The sequence below is a fragment of the Porites lutea genome, chromosome 3 (assembly GCF_958299795.1).
Source record: "Porites lutea chromosome 3, jaPorLute2.1, whole genome shotgun sequence".
Lineage (NCBI taxonomy): Eukaryota > Metazoa > Cnidaria > Anthozoa > Scleractinia > Poritidae > Porites > Porites lutea.
Window position 1 is genome coordinate 21,871,448 of NC_133203.1, and position 10,000 is coordinate 21,881,447.

The 10,000-nt window shown below is 40.1% G+C and overlaps 1 pseudogene; it reads left to right on the forward strand.

The window, feature by feature from the left end:
• The first annotated feature begins 1,158 nt into the window (after nt 1-1,158).
• LOC140930698 (uncharacterized) lies at nt 1,159-2,178 on the forward strand (annotated as a pseudogene).
• Nucleotides 2,179-10,000: the final 7,822 nt, after the last annotated feature.

Consider the following 10,000-nt stretch of genomic DNA (forward strand, 5'->3'; position numbering starts at 1 on the left):
CAGGACCTACAAAAAGGAGACTGTTGTGTAATTTATGGTGAATTACACAAAAATATTTGCGGAGTAGGAGATAAATTATATTTGCATTTTGACGGTCTAAGTTAGACTTAGTTCAGATGATGGCCCTTAATGGCTTTACAGTGATATTAAAAGGACGTAACGTTGAAATAGCTGATTAAATCTTGTTAAATTTAAGTAAAAATCACTTTCTTCTTTTTCTACTTACTGGCTGGCAAAGTATGTTCATCCTACATTGCTGGTAGAAAGCAATGACAAATGAAATATTCCTAGCTGGGAGCATGGTCCTCAATGAATTTGCCTCCTGGCAAAAGGGATCCTTTGGACTTTGTCTTGCTGGCTCTGAGGGCGGCTATTTTTTTCCCACGAAAGTTAATTATTAACCATAAACCGCTTTAAAGGTGCCAGTTTGTTGTTCAGAAACAAAATAAACCGTATTTGAAAAATTGGTCATTGAGCACTCCTGACTAACTCACCTGAATTAAGGAATGGGGCTATGTGAAAAATGGTTAAAAATTGGGAACAAAATTCTAAAAATCTTGAACTGCTTTTTTGAGACTTTTCTTTTACATAGGCCGAAACAGTTTCGCAAGCTTAATATTCAGAGTAAGTCACGTGACTTGACCATTGCTTACAACGATATTTTGGCGCCTATTTTGTCCTCTTGTTTTGGCGGATGTTTACGACAATTTATCCCTAATGAAATTCTGGGATAAACATTAGAATATATTCTTTAGAAACTAAATAATTGCTAATTAATCAGGGAATTTGGAAAAGCATCCTCAATACCTTTTAATTTTTTTCTTAATTTCCACTGCATGTTAATTAGGTTAAAACGAGAGAAATCCTAGTTTTAATTTAAAGAAAACCCCGTTTAGATCCTAGTTTTTGGTTACAAGCTCTTGCTCTTGGAATGTAGAGAAGAACCTTGTAGCCATGAGAAAATTCCGTATTCCTCGGACTTAATATTGTACTAAGGGCCGGGTCGCACTAGTGTAAAAAGTTGTTTGTTGAACAAAAAAATCTGTCATCATATAGGTTTTGCCCGTGCGACCGATTTGTCCGACATTTTAAAAAATGAGTGGAATGCACCAAATGTTCAAAGATACCGTCACTTAGTAAATGAAACGGGCGGTAAAATCAATTTGCCTAGGATTTGGCGGCAACCTTGTAAGAAGATGGATCCCACGTGGCCATATGCAAGCTCCCGTGCCTTTTATATGCCATTTAGAGCAATGAATCCAGACCCAAGGATTTCCCTTGGACACCAAGAAGTCAATTGTAACCAGCCGACGTTCAGTTCTTTATATCCATTCGATCTTGCCTGCTCAACCAGCTCTACGTCGCGCAGTTCACTTGGAGAAGCCGATCAACTTGATAGTCAGTCCCCCAGTCAGCCCAGCCAGTCCACAGCCAAGAAATACGACAAGTGGACAAACGATCAACAGGGCTACTTAATACAGTTATGGGCAGACAAGCAGGATATGATCAACAGCAAAGATTCAAGAAATGCTTGGCGTGAGATTGCCGAGGCCATCAATAACAAGTTCAAAACAAACAAGACAGTGGACAAGTGTTTACAAAAAATGAAATACTTAATTGACCGGTGGTAACTTACGAAAGTCTATTTTCTATGATGAAATTGATGCCGTTCTGGGTTGCTGCGATGCTGTGACCCTGAAACACGTGCAAGAAGCAGGGGATACTTCATCGGCCATATCTTCAGCAGATAGCGACAGCCCCTTAAACCTATCTGCTGAGTCCAGCAGGGAAGAAGCGCTCGATCCAAAGGAAACTGCCGCCCCACAGAAATCACGCTTGGAAAGAAAGAAAGGCCAGGGCAAAAGGAAACGCAAACTGAACGATGCTGAAGATGGCGATGGGGACGAGCACTTCAGGCGGGCTTTTGATGAGATTAAATCCCAAGGAGAACGCATCGCATCCAGCATGGAGAAAATGCAAGAGATGCAAATGCGACAAATGGATTGTATGAACCAATATATGGGAGATTTTCTTAAAGCATTTAAGGATAAGTAGTTCAAATGCAGTTTGATACACATGATAATATTCAAGTGTTGTGTTACGGTTTGGGTTCCGGTAAGGTATAGAAAAAGATGTAATAAGTTTGAAAAGGACAAACTGGACTGATAAATCTTTTATATGTGCATTATAAAGCCCTCCGGCTTCCTCCGGCTACAATAGCTGGAGAGCATGTCCATAATCCCCGTGGTCTTGGCAAACGCCAGCGATACGGATTGTATCGTCTTTGCCGTCTACGCTGCCTGATCGTACGCTCATATTCCAACAATGCCAGCTGAATGTTTAAGTTGTGAAGTCTGTAAACACAGTGTAGGCCATATAGAGTTGCCATTCTAGCCTGCATACAAGTTAAAATGCACCAAATCCCAACAAAAGCAAATGCTGCATCTCGCGGTAGTACCATGATGCGTTGAATCTTTATTAGCGTGATATCGTGACACTTTTTGGCAGGAGTCGGAGTTTTCTTTTGCGGTTGACAGATTGATGACATTAATGTAACTTACGTGCGACCCATGAATGCCATTTTAAATTCTACCGGAAACAAAAATTTGACTGAAAATTTATCCCAACAAAAACAATTTTGTCTGCTAGTGCGACCCGGGCCTAAGTGACCGACTTGTCCGCCATGTTTGAGCACACGGCTGAATGTCAGGGAGACTAAAACCGAGGATGCTGCCATAGCAACACGTTCATTTCCAAAATGGCGGACGATCTTGCAATTGACTGTGTTGCATGAAATGTGTAAGTTTTTCATTCTAACATACGTTTTCTGTAAATTATATTTGCAATTTTATTGAATTAAAAGCATTTAGTTACAGTAGAGATGTTATTTTGTCCCTGTGTGTTCTACATTTCGTTTGTCTTAATAGTAAATAAGATGAGAGGTTTTTATCTCAATCCCTCTTTGTTCATTGTTATAAATCAATTCCGTTTTCCTCGAGAATGTGCGCCTAAATTTGAGTGCTTTGGCTCTAATAACAACGCTTGTGTGTAAATAAGATATCATGTTTCTATTCTAAATTATACTCGCAGAATTGGCGCGATTTTTAGATGTGCATGTTGGGTTCAATCGCAAGGTGTAGTTTCAGAAGTTCTTCATTGAAAATTATTTTCTACAGTTCTAAACCAACTTAAGTGCTTATAAATCGCCAGAATTCAAAAAATTACCATTGCTACAGAGAAATTAATCAGTTCCTAACAAGGAAAAAATTGGCTCAAAATCGTTGATGTTATGGCGGGATTCTTTAACTGTGGCTTCTCGCGTGTGGTAGCAAAGTACAGTATGTTGGACGAGAATGGAAAAGTTATTCGTGACAAAGGCATTTGTCTACAGAAGTTTTTGAGTACATTTTCAGACAATAAAGAGGCATTCGCTGTTACCCAGAAGATTTTTGACAAGAGACTACCTGTGTTGCTGAAAAACTTTGATACATGGCGGGGAGAAGACAAAGCAAAATACTTGACGCATTTTAGTCCTACAGCATGGAAGTCTCTTTCAGCAGCAAACAGCGGATTGCACACAATATCTAACTGCAATGCATGTGCGGTTAATTATCTGCCTGTGCAGTCACTATTCCCGTTGAAGTCTAACCAACTTAAGGTGAACAACCCGATGTCTACATGTGCAAAGGAAGTGACAAGCTTACAAAAGAAAACAACGAAAGTTGTAAAACCTAGTAAAGCAACAATTCAGGATACTGCTAAGCAGATATATTTCAAAATAAACGAACCATTTAAGAGTCTCTACAACGTGAACATCGCTGAAGCCTTAACAAAAGTACCTGAAATTGGTGTAACACAATCAAAAACTAAGGCGCAAAAACAAAAAGAAAGAAGGGAAACTTTAAGGTCCATCAAACGCAAAACAGAAGACCACTGTTCTAAGGTTGACTGTGACACAATGCTGGGAACACGCACAAGCAGAGGGATCTGCAAAGAAAATCTCTCTACTTCGAGTCCACCCATGAGGCAAGCGTTCAAACTTTGAAGAGGAAGGCACTTGAGGAGGCTGGTCTGCGCAAAAAGAAGCGTCATTCTCCTGATCCAGCATCAATCGACTTTGACAAGGAGGGCCTCCTGCAAGAAGTAAATTCAATGAAAGAAGGTGAAAAGGTGAGGATGTTATTTGTGATAAGGCATAATCAACTGATTATTTTGTAGATAACTTTTAATCACTAGTTCTGCTTAAACAGAAAAACAAAAGCAGATGTCTTTGTTTGATGAACATTTCATGCCACCATTTATTTTAATTAGAAATCTGAGGGATAAACAAGAATACTAAATCTTCAACATACTTTTCAGATTAATTATTCAGAACTGTCCAGGAAGTATGGAGCAGCAGAGAGAAGTAAGGTGGGAAACATGGTGGTGAAAGAGTTTCTTCAAACTAAAGGGGTGGATGTGGCAAAGTTTACAGGTCCAAGAAAAAATGCTCAGCCTGTGACAAGAAGACGCCTCAACCGAATGTTTGGTGGTGAAATCACAACACCTGTCCCCCGTACTAATGCTGCCCTACAAGAAACCTTGAGGGCCAAGATTAGGGCTGGAGAATATCGCTTAGGAGAGATCATTGCACCAAAACGCTACAAGAAGTTAATGCTACAGCCTGACGGTACATTAAAAACAGAGTATTTCACAGTTAACAGAAGGAAGATACCTTTGCTTGAGATTCGTAAAGCGCTTTTGGAGGAGCATGAGAAGGAGGGTCTTGTCAGAGACCACGCAGATCCCCACTACAATTGCATGAGTGTGGATGACATAGAAAGTCGCTTAAGGGAGCTTGGAGAGCTGAAAATAGATGGACTAAGGGAGGAGTTATTAAAGGTATTAAAGTTACATGAACGCACAAGACATCTCATGATCTGGTCAGACCATTCCAGCATTATGAACCATGGCCACCTTCTGCTAACTGTAAATGTAATCTATGATCCTGCATTCTACTACACTTCTGAAGAGCTCCATGGGAAGAATGTTCAGGAGTTAGTAGAGAAGCCTCACATTTACTCTACGGCTAGATGTAGGGACACCATTGAAGATCAGCTTTTATACAGTGAAACTAGGCTGGAAGAAATAAATGAGCTTCGAAATCAACTTTTGTCCTCCCAAAAGGTCTCCATTAGAGACATTTGCAGGTTCTTTTATGGGGATCATCCTTCGCAAGAGGTAGAAAGTGGAGAGCAGATTGGTGGTGGCTTTGGGTGCTGTGGATGTACTGGGGCATCAGCCAGCTATATCGACCATGTGGGTTCACTGAGGGAACCGCACATTACCCTCGAAGAAAGAAGGAGAAAGGTACTGGAAGGCCCAGCTGGAAAAGAAAGAAGAAATTGTGGAGTGCATCCTTTCAAAAACATGAGCAAAGAAGAGCTGATAAGAGAGTGCAAGGGGCGGCACTTATCGGTTGATGGTTTACTAAAACCTGCATTGGAATCTAACTTGAAAGAAGTACTGAGGGGCATACAGCGAGTTCCAGGACTTTGTTTCCCCCAACAAGAATGCTCCTTACAAGAGCTCAGCTTAGGAAACTATGAAGTGTTACCAGTAGAGCCTCTTCATGACCTCAAAGAGCATATCAACAACATACTTAAAGAACTACCCAAACACCTCAATGATGAAGAAAAAGTTCTATTTGATGAGACAATGGAGGCAGTATTTTCAACAAAAGAGAAGCTCCGAGGTTCAGATTACCGCCTTTGCTGTGTTGTACTGGCCTTGCACCTTGGAAAACACTGCCGTTTAACAATCAAAAGACTGCTGCACACTCTTGCAGAACTTTGTGAAATGTTGTATGCCCCAGCGGAGAAGCGCACACCAAGATTTATTTTGCGTTTGCATAATGTGACATTTTGTCATGTTATTGCAGTCCGTAAAGTCTTTAAAATCCCACAAGTGCTGACATACAGGAAGCTGTTTGGAATATACTACCACAGCATCACATGCCATGCTCCTCTTCCATCTCGTATAATTTCCCTTAGCTCAGTAGACACTGAAGAAGAAGAAAGAGAATTCAGCACCATAAATTCCATCAGCAAATCAACCTCTAATTGTCATCCTGAGCACATTATTCCAAACAGTATGATAAGAGTTCAAGCAGAAAGAAGCTTCAGGTCTAAGAAGAGTGCCCTGACAGATCAACAGTCAAAGATTGGACAGTTTGCAAAGAACCTCCCAAACTTTCCTGACACCTCCATTCCTAATGAGCTCCTGGACAGTGAAATCTATCAGGCCCACCTAGAACAAATCAGCGATTTTCTTCTTTGCGGAAGGGGTGTTTGGTGGCATGCAGACGAGGAAAGCAAGGAAATCACATTTCATGACAGTGAAGAACAACCTGAATTTCGAGATGAAAGCCCTCCAATTCACCACTTTCGCTCCTCTTCCTTCCAGAGTGAAAGGGAATACCTCAAAGAGAAGTGGGTTGAATGCTTGACTCGAGCAGATTTTCATTTACCAATCAGAAAGGTAAAAGTTTATGATCCGGATGGAAATTTAACATTCACAGAATACTACAGAATTTTCCTTGAGGAACCTTGGCCAGAAAGTGGAGGTGACCAAAGTGCAGACCAACTGATGGTCTGTACTGCAATGTGTGATAATGAAAATGGAAACATTCATGACAAAGCCGATGACTCTGTCAATGAAGAACAGCTAGAGACTGAACAAGAAATTTGCAAAGACCTCAGTTTAGATGGAGACGAGCTAGGTGAAGACATGAGTGAGCAGGAAATATGTACAGCAAATTAAATTAACTTACCAAATGATGCACAATCAAGTCCCACTCATTTTAGTGCTGTTCACTGTTCAGGTGCTGGTAATCAAATATTGGAACCAAACCAGCCTGCAATTCAAGAGAGAAGTAGTACAGCAAGTGTTGACTGTGCAGTTGAGTATTTACAAACAAAACTTGCTCAGTCTGTTTCGGAAATATTAGGTTTGACTCCTGAAGTAAAGACCTTGGATAAGGCCAGAAAAATGCTCCACGAAAAGCAGAATAGCAGTTACCACCATGGAAAGTACAAAGATATTTTAGCCCTGGTCCAGACACAAGTATTGGCAGCTCATCAGAATGCTTCAAAAGAATTAGAGAGATGGGAGAGCGAATTTGCAGTAAACAATGGATTTCCACCAATGTATGAAGACTATAAAACTGAAGCAGCCATACAATCTGCTTACAAGAGGAGAAAACTGAGCAGGCAACTATTGAAACACTGGAAAATAACTGTACACCTCCAGTGAGCTTGAACTTCAAGCATAATAATTTGATTCTAAATGTATCAGAGCAGCTCCACAAATTTATAAATTTAATCGTTTTAATTTTCTTTTTTGTTTCGCCAAGAATTAAATAATCACACTAAGTTAATCTTCAAGTTCTTTTCATGCAAATACAAAAAAATAAATAAATAAAAAAAACGACGTGTAATATCAGTATTAGGCAGACACTTTAACACGGGACTGATCAAGGTGCTGTTCTCTAAGTACAGTTTCATTTTTCAAAAAAAAAAAATGGCAAAAGAAACGTTTCATTGTACTCACTGATATTGTCTACCGGTATGCAGACCATAACAAATCAGGTTTCACTGTAGTAATTTTAATTGTAGAGTCTTGATAACTTAATTTTTACCGTCTTCAATATAGCTCCCTACTTCAAGCAAATTACACTATTATTATTCTCTTGCCAATTGTAAATTTCAGAGATCTAACAATCAATATTATAGCCTGCGTAAAAACAATCAAATTTCGTAGTTAACATATAAAGAACCTTTCAGTGCATGCACAGCCACGTATTAAGTTAAATAACTACCCATTTTTAGGACTGCAGTTCATGTATCGAGGCAATAATAATATGAAGTCGGCCACTCTCAATGAAGCATTCAATGGACCACTTAATTTGTATAAGACTTATTTATACATACAATAAAGCCGCATTCCAACTCTCAGTCTTGCAATGATATGTAGCAACCATGATTAAAGTTAGTAAAACTACGGATTCCCTCTTAAAAAAGAAGTACACTTTACTACACTTTGTTTGGCTTGGCTTTTAGTTTAACAGGTAAAAATTACGAATAATGCTTTATCGAAAATCGTAATTCATTTCTACAATAATAATTATAAACGAAATCGCACTCACCTGATTTATTTTGCGATATCCGCACTGACACATCGCAGTTTTCAATAGCCGAATACATTCCCGGTAGAATTCACACAAAAAAGAGAGAATGGTAGGCTTTTCAAGCAAATTATTTCCCACAGCAGACGAAATTGAAGTATTGTGTTAAATCAACCCTCCAAGTTGCGACCATTTTAGTGGCCATGGCGCCTAAAATTTTGGAACTGGCGACTTGATTTGGAGAATAGTCGCCAAGCTGGCGACCGTGAAGAATAGGTTCGTGTTGTGGCGTATAGAAACAGAAATGGTAATCACTTCTACTGAAATATGAAGAACATTTATTCTAGCTGATTTAAGTTACACTACTTTTTTACTTTTCCATTGAAAAACAGTCTATATAATAAACTGAAAACTTAAAAAGTCCCAGAGCTAAGCGTTTTGAAAAGGAACATCAATGAAACTTGACTTGTACTCGTTCGCCTTATCGCCTTCAGTCTGTTGCCTTGCATGTGACATTTTAACTTTTGACACGTGACAAGTGGCACGCAATCGAAGCGCCTTGCTTGTCGACAGTGACGATTTCTTCGATATCTCAGGAATGCTTGTCTAGCCAAGCTCGGTGGTTTTTTAACTGGACTACATATTATAAATATTTTTGAATCAATACTGAAACAATCTAATAACATGAAGAGGGAGAGCTAAATTGGTGCAAATTCAACACAGAACATTATGTGATAACCGTAACATGTGAACCGTACTGCGAGTTGAATCGCGGTTTTGTAAACAAAAGCGATAATTGTAAGTGAAACTAAACATCGCAAGAGTGACAGCGGCCGTGTTTTCACGAGCGGTTTTTCAGGTCGCTCAGCGAGTGACAAGCGGAAGTCCCGTGAAAACAGTTGTTTTTTCAACCCGCTTAAAGTTAAGCGAGTCGGCAAACTTCAATGGAATTCTCATTAAATTTAAGCCACTAAACCAGGTAGCTTAAGCGAGTTGGTAATTAATTTCGGCCAATTAGGAGTCGTTTGTGGTTATTAACTTGACAGGGCTGTCAAATCGGAAATACAACACGCCTGCTATTTTTGATTCATTCCTGCGTGAAACTTCTGCGGCATTCAAAACAACATGGATAATCATAGAGCGAATACTTTTCCTTTTTATGATCCAAGAAGCGACCCATCAAATGATGCACTATCAAGCCATGCAAGGTGAGTTTCTTTCGCGTCCTTTAAACATTCGAGATGTAAAGCATTCAGCTAACGTAGCAAATTATACGCTTTAGGGAATCTCGTCGCTTCGTTATTCCTCCTGTGAGCGATCACTTTGCCGACCCCGTTCCCGCACGTGGTCCATATATTTTTCCGGCCTTCCAAAATCAACTGTGGCTTCCACAAGCAAGATTTTCGCGACCAGCCTCGCCGGCTGAATCACAAATGAGCCCATACCAGAGTGCCAGTGTAAGTGGTGTAAGTGAAGGCCCCAGGGTTGAAAATTCCAGCAATGATACCAGTACCAAAGGTCGCTCCCCCAACTGGTCGGATGCAGAAATACGTTTTCTTATCGAAACCTGGAAGGATCACCATCCAATTAGCAAAAGGCAAAATTCAGCTGTGTGGGAATCTATTGCCAGAGAACTGAATAGTCTGTTGAGGGAACAGGGACTCACGTCCATCCGCACGGCAGCCCAGTGCAAGTCCAAGATCAAGAACCTCGAAGACGAATACAAACGTGTGAAGGACCACAACAACAAAAGCGGAAACAACCGTGAATCTTTCACGTATTATGAAGAGTTAAACGAGATGCTGGGCTGCCGAGCCAAAATTACACCGAAAACCG